This window comes from Nannospalax galili, unplaced genomic scaffold (genome assembly GCF_000622305.1).
Source record: "Nannospalax galili isolate Female #2095 unplaced genomic scaffold, S.galili_v1.0 scaffold207, whole genome shotgun sequence".
Lineage (NCBI taxonomy): Eukaryota > Metazoa > Chordata > Mammalia > Rodentia > Spalacidae > Nannospalax > Nannospalax galili.
Genome location: NW_008358517.1, coordinates 800,645 through 814,603, shown reverse-complemented (window position 1 = coordinate 814,603; position 13,959 = coordinate 800,645). Strand labels below are relative to the sequence as shown.

At 36.3% G+C, this 13,959-nt stretch overlaps 1 protein-coding gene across 3 annotated transcripts in view; it reads right to left on the bottom strand.

Moving 5' to 3' along the window:
- Cdh18 (cadherin 18) overlaps nucleotides 1-13,533 on the bottom strand; it is an 814,309-nt gene extending 800,776 nt beyond the window's left edge. For all 3 annotated transcript variants that reach the window (XM_017795255.1, XM_017795257.2, XM_017795256.1), the window contains exon 1: nucleotides 13,487-13,533. The gene's annotated coding sequence lies outside the window, so the exon portion shown is untranslated. The remainder of the gene's footprint in view (nucleotides 1-13,486) is intronic.
- Nucleotides 13,534-13,959: the final 426 nt, after the last annotated feature.

Sequence of the window (13,959 nt, the reverse complement as noted above, 5' to 3'; positions counted from 1 at the left end):
GAATCAAAGGAGACAATTATACAGATGTTTAATATAGATTAAACTTAATAGGTATGAGAGAATTTCTTGTCATTGAATAATGCTGAAAACATAGCTATTTCAATGTTTGAATTATGATGGTGTGTGTTTTTAATCCCATCATTTTGGAGGTAGACACATGAGGAGAGTGAGTTAGAGTTCCTGTCTCAAAAACAGACAAAAAGGGCTAGAAAGTGTCTCAGGGTAGAGTGCTGAGTAGCATGTCAAAGAACGTGGGTTCTAGTACCAGCACCTTAAAAAGAACAGAAAGATGATTAATTGCTTGACTTTTTCCATCATCAGTTATATTCATGACTCTTCTAAATTTGATATTTTATTTCTACATTTAAAATAGATTGCTTTAAGTTTTGCTGTATCATAATATTTGAATGCATTGTACAAATTCAAATACAACTTAAAATATATTAATTTTGAATCAAAAGCCCAAAAATGCTGCCTAATTAGACTCCTTTATACTTGGGTACAGTTTAGCATCTATAGGTAAAGCATCATTAAATATATGCCATTTTTCATTTCCTAAGTCTTTATCTAGTGGGAGCTAAGAAAACATACACTTTTAAAGTCCCAGAAAATTGACATTTTAATCTCAATGTCTGAGTCCTATTTTATGCTGTTCTTTTGGTAAAATGAAAAGATAATAGTCTGTTTCTTTATCCTTTATTCTTTTGTGTTCTGGACTCTGCAAACTAGGCACACTTATAAACTAGGTTTACTTACATACATGGAGGCAAAACATTTATACATATAAAACAAAATAAATCATTTTTAAAGTGTACATTTAGACCATCTGAATCTTTTACAAAATATTAATTAATTTTTATTTTATGTGTATATGTGTTTTACATCCATGTATGTAAGTATACCTATGTTATATAAGGCCTGTGGAGGTCAGAAGAGGGCACAGCATAGCTCCTGGAACTGTATTTAAAGATGGTCCTTATTTGCCATGTGGGTGCTGGGTATAGAACCTGGGTCCTCTGAAACAGCAGTCAGTGTTCTTCACCACTGAAATGTCTTTCCAACCTTTAAAGCCTGGTATTAAAAGATGTCAGTACCAAGACACAATTTTGGGAACTGCCCTTGTAAGCTTTTATTGTCAAGTTTACACACCTGGCAAGAACAGACCTCCAACCGGAAAACAAACCCAAAGAGAAAAACAAAAACAAAACAGAACACCAATTGTATAATTGATGCTTTAATTTTAATTAGCTTAAATAATTTCAGATTTCCCTATTTTTTGAACTCTTCTCCAGCTCCCAGCTCTCCGCATCATCATGCCCCCTCACTTAAATCTTCCTACTCCCAGTTTACCCTTCCGTTCTCATACCACATGTGTTTATTACTTTCCAATCTCTCTGCCTCAAATCCTCCTTTAATCCCTCTGGTGAGGATAGTTCTAGTATCTTGACTTCTAGACATTCTTATTTCCAAATAAAAACACATATATAAAAAATGGAAACTTGTATCAATGTATGAGAAAAAAAGCTAGAGAAAGGGGGATAGTAGGTAATACATATTACCAGGGGAGAGTTGGGCAAAGGGGGAGTGTTTGACTGGGAGGGGTAAGTGAGGGACATTCAGGGTACCATGAGTGTGGGGCAGAGGGAACTCAAGAGAGGGAGAATGGAGGAGGCCTCTGTTAGGGGGATGGTGGGGATAATGGGGGTAGTTGGACTCTGAAGGGATGAGGGAAGTTGGACAGGGAGAGAAGAGATGAATGGATTGTGGGTAATTTGGAAAGACAGAAGGAAAAGTGTTAGCTTGGGAACACGCCGAGAAATACACATACATTGTCTGAACATTAGTGCCTGTGTATACCTGGAGGCTGATGGCAAGGAGTACTGTGCCAGACAGGAGAGACCTCCTTCTGAATGGTTTGTCAGAGTACTCCAAAAGACTCCCAAAATAACAGAAGCTATTGCCGGGGCCCTTGGTAATCACCCAGAACTCAAAGTTAAGACCCTACTGCTGAAGGCAGGACTTGGATCAATGGAGCAGGACTTGGATCAATGGAGCAGGAACTGACCTCAAAGTTTTCTCTGTAAAGACTAGCTCTCATAGTTCTAGAGGATACTATGCAAGCTGTGAAGGGAGAAAATCAATCAGTGGTACAACCAAGTCATAAAACCTAATAAAATGCTTGGCACAGCAAACTGCCTCTATTGGTCCAGCAGTGGCACTGTTATCTGGGGGGTAATCAACAGCTATCTAACTGAACTTAAAACTCTCTCACTGAAAGTGAACTCATGGGTGACACTGTAATTATAGTCACATATACATACAGATTCTAGAGAAAACCGTATCTCTGTCATGTCTCTAGACAAATGAAATTTTGTATCATATCCTAATATAGGTCCTTATATTTACAGACAAGTATACTGTATACCGCTCATCAAAGAAGCTTCTTTTTAAGACAGATGAAGGCTACTGCAGAGTTCCACAACTTGTCACATACAGAGAATCTATGTCTGAGAGAGGCCCAGCCCTGGGTGGAACCTCTTCACCTATGGATCACAGAACAGTGGAACAGAGTGTGGAGAGAATATTAGCGCATCCCTCAACTCTCATCGGTGCAGCTTCCTTACACAACAGAATAGGAATCACAGAGAAGGCTACAACTGCCAAAGTTTTAGATAATAAGACACTGCAGTGTACGTCCCTGGTTAGGACTCCTATATTCAAACTCACCCACCCATGGTTCGGGGAACATTATGGAAGAGGGGGGGAAAGATTGCAAGACCCAGGGTTGGTCCATGAACATGGGGAAACAAGGCTTTAAGGCCACTGGAAGCTGTCATTTGAACTTGTGGCAATGGTGGTATGGAGCACAAGACCCATGCCAACTCAATCAGACAAGGGCCCAGAGTGGTGAGAGGGAAATGGGCAGTAGCCTGAGGACTGTTGGAGGCTGATTGCTGCTGGAAGAGGGAGTCTAATAGACCTTCCTTAAGATCTCTAGACTGCAGTGAATGAGCTTTCACTGGACATCTGGGTAAATTCTCCACCAAATGGGACTTAACATGTATGGCAGAATACATTAGACCCCCTGTGTGTGTGGGGGCGGTGAGACCATGGGTAGGGGAGGGAGTTTTAATTTTATTAAGAACTGTCATATGAAATGTACAAAAGCTCAATATAAAATATTTTTAAAAGACAAAACATGGTATTAATGTATTGAAATTTAAATGTTTTATGTATTGAATTAAAATTTTTTGTTACCATTTAAAACAAAGCCTAGTTTTTACAGATAACAATACCAAGGCACAATTTTGTGATCTTTGTCACTACTAGGTACTTATCCTGCTTAACTTTTACCATCAACTTGATACCTGGGAAGAGGTAAATTCAACTGAAGAATTCTTCCATCATATTGGCCTGTGGACATATCTTTGGGGCACTATTTTAATTGATGTATTGTTAACTGATGTAGGAGGGCCCAGCTCATTGTGGGCAGTACCATTCATAGGTAAGTGATCTTGGCCTTATGATCACAGTAAGCAGGGTTCTGTATGGTTTCTGCCGCAAGCTCATATACTGAATTCCTGCCCTCATGGATGCACTGTATCCTGGATGTGTGAGATGAAATAAACACTTTCCTCCTGTGTACTGCTTTTTGTCAGAGGCTATTTTTGTCAAATCTTTGAGTCCTTTATTATACAAACTCTTATTCTTCCAAAGATTTTATTTTCTATTAATAATTAAATTACCAGAAATATCTGTGTCACAGGAAAAGAAAGAAAATTAAAATATTAGAAGTGAGCTTTGAACTCACCAAAGTCTATGCCCTTGTAAACAATCTCCATAGTATACCAGTCTTTAAATTAGATGAGAATACTGACCAGGTGCTGAAACAGAGATGAGTGAGTGAGTGACTCTGTGTGTGTGTGTGTGTGTGTGTGTGTGTGTGTGTGCAATCACACACACATATGAGTTCTTGAATGGACTATTGGTGATTGGAGATTTAGAAATTCACAAACACAGAGGTGCTGTGGTTGTAAAATCACGTTTTAGCTACCTCTACAGAAATGAGAACATAATCTCCCAGACACACAGTTACACATTTGTTTGTTTTCTTTTTTTATAAGATACTTAAATCCCATTTAGAGACATTGTTTGCACTTTCAGTGTTTCATTGTTAGCTCAATCTTATTTGTGAAAAATTACATAAAAAAGCTGTGGCAACAAACACTGCACTAATCAGGCACACACAGGTTAAGTGAAGAGATATCTGAGAGTGTTAACTCTCTTGGTTGATGGTTTAGTACAGTGCGTTTTAAATGTGGAAGGAATTTAAAATGCAATTTTTTATAAGGGAAAGAGTAGTTTAAGTCCTTTAGTGTTTGATCATGAATTTTATTGGAAAGAAAACTGGCTATAAGTGGCGTTTTTCTAAAACTTACTAATCCTGTTTTTTAGAAATAATTTTATACAAGTAAGCATATTTCACAGAAACTACATACTATTTTGAGTAAAAATAATCATACTGAATTTAAGTAGAGAGCAAAATAAAGGAACGAATATCAACATTATTTGTGCCTCAAAAAGATCCATGGCTCTCTGAGTTTCTCATGGAAAGCAGGAAATAAAAGAAAAAATATCCCATGGAAAGAAGAAAATAAAAGAAAAATATCCCTGTTTTGCTTGTGATAATGATATGCAATTACATCTGAGTCTTAGAGTGCCTCAAAATGCAATTCATAGTCATTTGTCACTCATGTGGAATTGTTCTGCAAAGTTCTAGGTCTTTGGAGATGGCCACTTTTATGTAGGAGCTCAGCACTCAGCCTGTCAAATGTCGGCTTAATTTTAGAAGCTAGACGCCAAAGTCCTCTGAGTTGGCATCTCCGTGCTATCCAGATATCAAGAATTAACTAGGAGAAGCAAGCACCAGAGTTGTGCCCATGCTGGGTAATAAGGGAGAAATTCATTCTTACTCAATATCCATGCCTTGGTTCGATGTCTCTAAAGTTATCTAGTGTGTACTTGTGAAGTCAGACCTTGGTAGATGGTTGCATTTTCATTATAATCTGTATAAAAATTAAGTACATTTTAACATTTATATTTTATCTTCATATTTTTATAAATTGTTCTGTAAGCTATCCCACGTACCAAGAATTTTCCTTCTAAATATTTTCTCAATGCCAATTATGTTATCATTGGTATAATTAATAAAGTCTTCCTCCATTCATCTTAAATAGACATATGCATCTCCAAAATATATCATTTATTTTGTTTGAAACAGAATTTTAACCAAGTTCAAAATTTGGATACATTTACTGTGATCTCTCAAAATTTCAACAGAATTATATTGAGTACCTAAATATATCTAAATAAAGCAGAATTGTTAAACAAAATAGGACTCTCATTGCAACAAACCCATTAACTATATCTATAGCTGTAACTAGATCACTGAAACTTTATAATGGAAAAACTTTTGGGAACCACTCCATTCCCAAAGATTATTACCAAATCATAAAACCAAGGCTCAGAAAAGGGACACTAATTATATAAGGTTAAACAGCAAAAACGAGTCAAAAACAGAGCTGTCAGTCATTCCTGGATCTCTAGACTCACACTTGAATATTTTGACATAGTTTAATTAAAAATTTAAAACAACTTGTTGAAATATTGAGCATCATGCATTACTTGCATATTTTTCTCTCCATATATTAAAATTTAAGAAGTAAAATTTAGAAAAACAAATGGATACCACTCACCATAAATCACCCCTTACAAACTATGTAATGTTTCCCAACGTTAGTTATATATGTGAAATTTCATTTCTCATAATCTAACTTAATAAAGGGATCAAAGTATCAAAGTGATAATTCATAAGCATGAACTTGACATTCTCTTTGACATGATAATGAGTCCCTTGGAGCCTGGCAGACCTGTCTCACTGTGCTCCCATTCTGAAATCACACACCCACACTGAACTCAGTCCTCAAAGCAGCAGTGCAAGGAATAGTCTCAAGGCATTCAAAATAAGAGTACACTCCATAGTTGTCAGAGAACCTCAAATTCTTAAAGATTTAAGAGAAAAAATTTCAGGAAATGATTTCAGCCTAAAAGATTGGTAGAATTTCATAGTTTTGCACTGGTTCAAAATAAAAGGTTTGTCTATATTGAATAAATGAAAAATTAGATTATCTTTGAATAATTTGTGATTTTGTTCTTCAACTGTTTTTTGTTTGAACTGTTTTGTTCTTCATCTTCATATTTATTTTTTGTTTTATTTACTACTTAGTGTCATGATTATTTTGCCTGAATGCATGCAAGTGTACCCTTGTCATACAATGCACGTGTAGGACAGAAATGGGCATTGGACACACTGGGACTGGAGTCACTAATGTTCCTTTGCTATCACATTGGTGCTGGGAACCGAACCTAGATCCTCTGCAAGAGCTGCCAGTGCTCTTAACTTTGAGGGCATCCCTCCAGCCCCTCTTTTTTTCAGTATTAAATACATTTTTATTTGTGATTTCTTTGTCTCTGAATCTATTTAAAATCATATGCAAATAGGAAAACTGAGGAAACTTGGGAAATATTCCCTTGAATAAAAGAGGGAGAGTGAGAGAGAGAGAGAATACATTATTTTTCTTTAATGTATTCAAACTTTAAGTAACAGATTTAATATCTGAGTCTGCATAAACTAATATTTGACAAGAAGCTTCAGAACTTAAAGACCTTATGGTTTGGCTGTGACCTCGTGTGAATTACCGGTGCCCAGAGGATATACTAAATCAGAACTTCAATGGCATTTTATTAGTAGACATGTCTTCACTTCTGCACTATGGCTTTTCTTGTCCAGGCAGAATAGGCTTAATAAATAAAATCACATCCATACTAGAACAATACCCAAACGCTGTTCTCTGTTTCACCTGATACAAAGCAATGGATGTATATCTTTTGTGTGTGTGATAATTTTGATGTATATGGCAGTATGTTACAATATATTCTAGCTTGAAATGTGATGTTATGTCAAAGATGATCTAAAAAATGGTTATAGTCCCATAAATCTGCCTGGATTTGAATTCAAAACAAATGTTACAGAATACTATTTAATTTTCAGAGAACGAACAGAAAACATAGTACTAGTGAAGAGGAAAAAGTGTATGTCAAACAGGACAGTTGTGATACATGAAAAAGTTGTATTTTTTAAAAAATAGATTTTATTGACTTGTGAATTTCATACAACACATCTTAAGCATATTTAATGCTCCTTATTCTCTACCTGAATCCTCTGAATCCCACCTCAGGACTTCATTCATTTTTTCATATACGTTAAGGCTTATCTAGTCAAGTTTGTGGACCCAGTTGACCTTCTGTGTGAGTTACATCTACTGGAGCCTGTTCAGCTTGTTCTATGTCACTCCTTTAAAGATGGTCAATTTTCCCTCACCCAGAAGTAATCAGCTGCCAACATTTCCTCAGCTAAGGTCAAGGGCTGCTGCCCATTTCCCCAGTTCAGAGCTTATTTTTGTCTGATTGAGTTTGCATGGGTCTTGTGCATGCTGTCACTATTGCTTAAGTTCTGGGGTTCCTCCAGTACTCTAGAGTTCTAGTGCTATAACTGGATAGCCTGACTGTGAATTCCCACTTGTTTTGGATGGAATTGTTCAGTACGACCTTTCATTGATAAAGCTGGGGTCCTTGCAATTACCTTAGGTAACAGAGAATGCATACATACACATCTCGCAACAGTCATGAGTGTAGGAATGATTTACAATATGGACACAATCTGACCTTAAACTTTTACTTAACCTTCAACCAAAAAGTTTATTCTTTATAATTTAACAAGCTCACTGAGCCCCAACTTCCCTTGTGACCAAGACATATGATCTTAATTCCTCAAGACCCCACTTTACTGTCCACCTAAGATAGTGAATTGATGTGGGTGTGCCTAGGTAACATACAAAGTGCTATTCTCATGGAAATCAATGAGAATATATAAGACATCTGCTTGATATTTTGTGTACACAGTGCTCCACACTGAGGAATCCAAGGGCAAGATTCTCTGATAAGGGTGAATCCTAACCTCTACTTTCCCAATTGATGTTGGGAAGTCTGCTTCCCTAAAAGTTTACTTAACCCTCCTTCAAGAGCACTGTTTTGTGAGGCATTTGAAGAAACAGATGGTTCCCAGAGTTCAAGTCTATTCTTGGCCTAAAGTAAAAATCTGAGTCAAATTGTTTCTTTTTGTAACAGTAACATGACTTAAAAATGCTGCACATGATTATTAACAATATCAATTAAGAAAGTCAATTTTTGTGCTTTATTAAAAAGTAATGCTGCACATTACAAAACATTAAGCCAGGCAAGGTGGGCCTGATGAGGCTGAAATTCAAAGATTGTGAGGTTGAAGACAGCCTGCACTACATAGAGAGCCCGGATAAGCCTGAACTACACAGAAGGAACTTCCCACTCCTTACCCCAAACAAAACAGACAGATATATAAAGGAAAAACATAATCATATAAGGCACAAGAAAAATATTCACAAGCCTACTGCAACTCTCAAATTTTCAATGTTTCATGTCACTTCCTGGTAATTACTTCCTAAGCAGATTTGAAATCTACATGTAATTTCACACAATTTTAGAATGAAGAAATAAGCCAATAGCTAATATCATCAGTGGTTTTGCCTTACAATAGTTTAAGTAGACATGTACACAGTGATGCTGCAATGTCTTGATTGCTCTTATCCTCACTATAACATAAGGTTGTGCTGACTAATGCTGAGTTAGAGAATGACATGCGAAATTTTGGAAAATAGAGTGTCAGTGTATGCCATTATGTTAAGGGATGTGCATATATTTAAAAGATGATGCTAAATACAAAATGTGTTGGGCTCAAGCATGTGTTTACTAAGAAGTGTGACCTATAATTAATTTGGTAGACTATCAATTTCAGTAAATAACAATTAAGTCATAATGTTTATATTATGCTGTAACATTATATGGTGAAACTGACATGAAAATATTTCCATGTGGTTTGAAGTTTAGCTCAATTACAGAGTACTTGTCTCACATGCACTGGGCCCTGGCTTCCATTCTTAGCATTCTAAAATACATAACGAACAAACAAATAAATAAATTAGCAAACCCTCTTTTTATATGCCCACAAGATTGATGAGTGGGTCGAGACACTTGCTGATGAATCTGTTAACCTGAGTTCAATTCCTAGAATTCACATGGTGGAATATGAGAATCAGCTTTCACATATTGTCCTCTGAACTCCACAAGTGCACCATGACACATACACATATGCACCCCCCTCCCCCCCCCACACGCTGTTATTGTAGTGAATGTGCCTTGAGTTAAAAATAAAATTCTCATGAGGTTATATTTGAAAAAAAAGCGAATTCATTTTGTGGTATTAAAAACAGCTAGTTGAGATTTACTGCAGGCTGCATCAGGGTTATTTCTACGAGACGTGTTTCAAACAGATGACACTATTGAGTAAGAAAGAAGGGTAAATGTTTGACTCTCAGCAGCATGAATAATTCTGGTCAGCAACAAATGTGCAAGAAACCTGAAAGCCCATAACCATATTCGTCCTCATAAACAGGCTGCTTGATTGTGTCCCTCAGAGAATAAGACATGCTTATAAGTCTACCAGGGCTGCATGATGAGAGAAATGGATTCATTTCAGAGACACAAGCACAGCTGTTCTCACCCTGGACTCCGGCAGTCAGATAAGTGGCAGCATCAGCAAAGAAACGTGGAGAGTCACTATCTGCTGGAAGGAAGTCCCTGCAGTCACTTTCCTGAAATGTAATACTTCAAGAAAAAGGGCACACACATCTCAGCAACTGAGGCTAGAATCCTGGTTTTTGTGAAGTCAAAGGAAACATAGATAAGTCAGTCTATACCATGGAGCCCCCTGTTTACAGTTGGGCCAAGTCTGGAAAAATTAGAATGCTATGTCTCAAGAAGAACAATGTGAGCTAATGCAGAGCTTAACTTAAAATTTTCATTTACTGTTTCCATCAACATTTGAAATGAGCTCTCTAAAATCTTATGAAATCACCCAATTTTAAATGTATGCATGGATCTTGTAAAAGCAATAAGTACATATTTTATGTGGTGCTTTTCAGTAGTAAATATGCTTACAAACACCAATCACCATCTAGTATTGTGCACCAACACCAGATGTACAATATCTGTCTACATATAGATATATGTTAGTGACTATAGAATTAATTACTCTATTTCATGTGACAACCATTAAGATAGTATAATGTAGTTGTCATTATACAATACTTATGGACTAAAAAAGGCATAGGAAAGTGAAAAGCAACTCAATTAATTTTGGGTAAGTACAACAGATGGAAACGGCACTCTACTGTGTGAAAGAAACATATCAGCACTTGTATTTTTCAGAAAAGTAAGTATTAAATAATGTAATTTGTTCAAAATTGTTATTCATTTGTTTCTGTATTTTTGAGACTGGGTCTCCCTGTAGCTCCAGCTCATTGCCACAAACATCCACCTGACTCTGCCTCCTGAGTGCTGGAATTAAGGCATGCTCCACCTTGCCTGGCTTAATGCACATTTTCAAAAATATTACACATGAACATTTGAAAATTGCCCTGTTCTGACTTTTTTATAGTTCCCTGTCTAGAACTTGTAATGCTAATTACTCTTGCCTTTACTTCTCCTTCACAGCTCATATTCATGGTTCAAGGACTTTCTTCTTCCCTTAGAGATAAGAGTTACACAATTTGGGAGTCTTTTAGATAGACCCACTGAAAGGGTACTCCAATTGCCTCACCCTGCATCCCTGTTCAGCACGGGAGAAGCCAGAGCAGTCTGTGTCCCTATTCTCTATTGGCAATTTGGGTAACCCCTTCAGAGGAGAGCATGATAAGAACTGGCTAGGCAGTTACGGTAAAAAGTCCCCAAAGAAATGTAGCAAGTTTCTTGGCTAAAAGTCAAAATGTTCTTGTTCCTGTTAACAACATATTCTGTTCCATAGGCCAAAAACGTCAAAAGCATTTGGGAGCTTGTATCTAACCCTTAAAAGATTTTAGGGTTACCTCTTCAGAGGGGGGAATGTTGGAGGGGAGGGGATGGGCATGGATTCGGTCAAAACACCTTATATGCATGTATGAAGTTCTCAATAAAGTTTCTGTAAAAGTTAAAAAAAAGAAATAGTCTAGCAAATGTGATGTGATCTGAGTTATCTCTTGTCTTAAAAATATTTAAAAAGGCTGGGCAGAAAACACAAATAAAATATTATATTTTAAAAGTTCAAAACAAAGAAAATTTAAAAAATATTTAATATGAAATCAATATGAGGCCCTTGCCAGTGTTCAGTTTTATAAAATTAGCAAACTGCCTCTTTCCCCAGCTTTATTTTCTTCTATTTTCCATAGTGGAATATGAGAAATGTAGATTGATTTTAGTAGTTGAGCAGTATCATATTCTTCCCCTTCCATTAATCAGAACTGCAACTCAATCAATGAAAACTTGGGGCTGTAATTAAAACTGTGACACATCTTTATTACCAAGATAAAGTTTGCGATGTTCCACTGTAATCCTCTGAAAGTGTGTCAGGAAACAGTCTAACAGGAAGAACTGTATAACATGCCATTTTACAGGTACCTACAGCCTCAAGTGTACAACTTTAAAATGGAAATTCAATAAATAATTTATTAAGATATGAGTTAATGGTTTAATTTTCAAACTTACATTTAGAATTTACATCCTGGGTATAAAAACACATATGGGTTTTTCAGAAACACATACGCAGAACCACGGTGTCTGTCTTATAATAATGAAGCACACCCACAAAGGATAATGGAAACAACTAATTAGTAATAAAGTAATTGAACTTTGTTTGTTTGCCTGTTTGTTTTTGAGACAAGGTCTCCCTGTAGCCCCAGCTGTCCTGGAACTCACTATGTAGACCAGGATGGCCTTGAGCTCACAGACATCCACCTGCCTCTGACTCTTGAGTGCTGGGATTAAAGGCATGCACTACCTGGCCCAGCAATAAAGTAACTGAACTTTTGTTATGATAATTCAACTATGCGGGCCACAAACCATTCATAATATTTTTATAATTTATTTTTAATTCCTATATTTTCTGTCATCCAAAGAGATATTTAAAAATATTTTTGTAGCCAGGCATGGTGGTGCTCGCCTGTAGTCCCAGCACTTGGGAGGCAGAGCCAGGCAGATCTCTATGAGTTCAAGGACAGCCTGGTCTACATAGTGAGTTCCAGGACAGCTGGGGCTACAGGGAGACCTTGGTTCAAAAAGACAAAAAAAAAGTTTTTGTAAGACAAGTGCATTCTTAATCTATTTAATCCAGAGAAAGAAGAAAGCTTTGCTTTTATTCCAACCTGATTGATGTTTGGAGTATCTTTGTCAGTACTAAAGGAATACTTGTATTGGGATGTGGGATGGTGGGGGTCAGTGGGAGAGAACTATAACCCAATCTGTCCCTTGCATCTTTTGAATGGAAGGGAAAGCAATTAAGTTTACATTTTGTTTATAAGCAGCATTTAACATCATTCAAAAGCAGATTCATATTTATGGTAGACTTTAAAAAATAATAGGCATTCCTGGTGTGGTGGTATGTCTTTAGTCCAAGAACCTGGGAAGCAGAGGAAAAGGGCTTTTCTGTGAAATGGAGATGAGTTTGGTCAATATAGTAAGTTCTAGGCCAGCTGAGGCTACATAAACATCCTGTCTCAATAAATAAATTAATGAATGAATAAATAAATAAATAAATATAACTAACAGGTATACTACACTAAAGGATATACTGTGAAAATATCTAATATTTGAAATGTGAATATTTAACTTTTATTTTTACATATTTTTATTTTGTTTTGTTGAGACAGGCTTTCACTCTTTAGTTCAGGCAGGCCTTGAACTATCTAACTCAGTGTGGCCTTAACCTTGTCATAGCATTCAGCCTCCCAAGTGCTGGGGTTACAAATGTGTGCTACAATATCTGGTTGAAAAAACAAGTTTTCATAAACATCTGCATAGTGCAAGTTCATCTTTGTTAATTCTATAATGCTTTAGAGATATCCCTATAAGAACAATGTTAAGCCAGGCCTGCTGGTATCAAATTGTAATCCCAACGCTTAGAAGAGATTTTCAAAGCCAACCAGTACTAAAATACATGGCAAATTCAAGTGAGTGTGGACTATAGATACATAAGATACAGTTCCACAAAAGTAAGTGAGTGGGGAGAGGTGAGCAAGGGGAGGCGGAGAGAAAGGCAAAGAGCAAGGAGGAAGGCCAAAATTATATTAAAGGGAGTAAGTGTTAGAAAGTTTTAAAAAGTGAATTTAAAATACAGAAGTACACTGGTCCTGCGGCATCACTAAATAACTCATGATAATCATAGAAGATATTTAAGAAAAATCACATGACAACAACTTGGACATTTGTGTTAGTTTCTTTTGTAGTAAATATTACTTTTTACCTTCCAACTCAGTCCAGGAACAGTTGGTGAAAAGTTTTCTCCCTCAGTTTACTGTGGTTGAGTGCTGTAGAGAAAAGAAAAAAAAATGAAAGCCCTTGGAAAGCTAAGATACATTCAAAATTTAAACATGTTTTATATTATATAGCTTTTCAATTGTTTCCAGTGTGGGAATTGATAAAAGACTTATAGCTATTGAAGAAAATATATTTTTAAGAGATAAAAAATCTAAAAAGACAGCACAGAATGGTGAAAATACTATAGTAATAGATGGCATGTGATACACATGTATGGAAAAGTTAATAATTTCTGTTTATCTTCATATAATGTACACAGAGGAAAAACAGAATTTCAGCTAATTCAGTTGCTACTTGTTCAAATTTGTTCAATCTAGTTTTATTCTCTAACTCCTTGCTTTTTCAATTGATTTAGATTGGTATTTTTAGAGTTTTATGAACTAAATTTAGTGATTTATT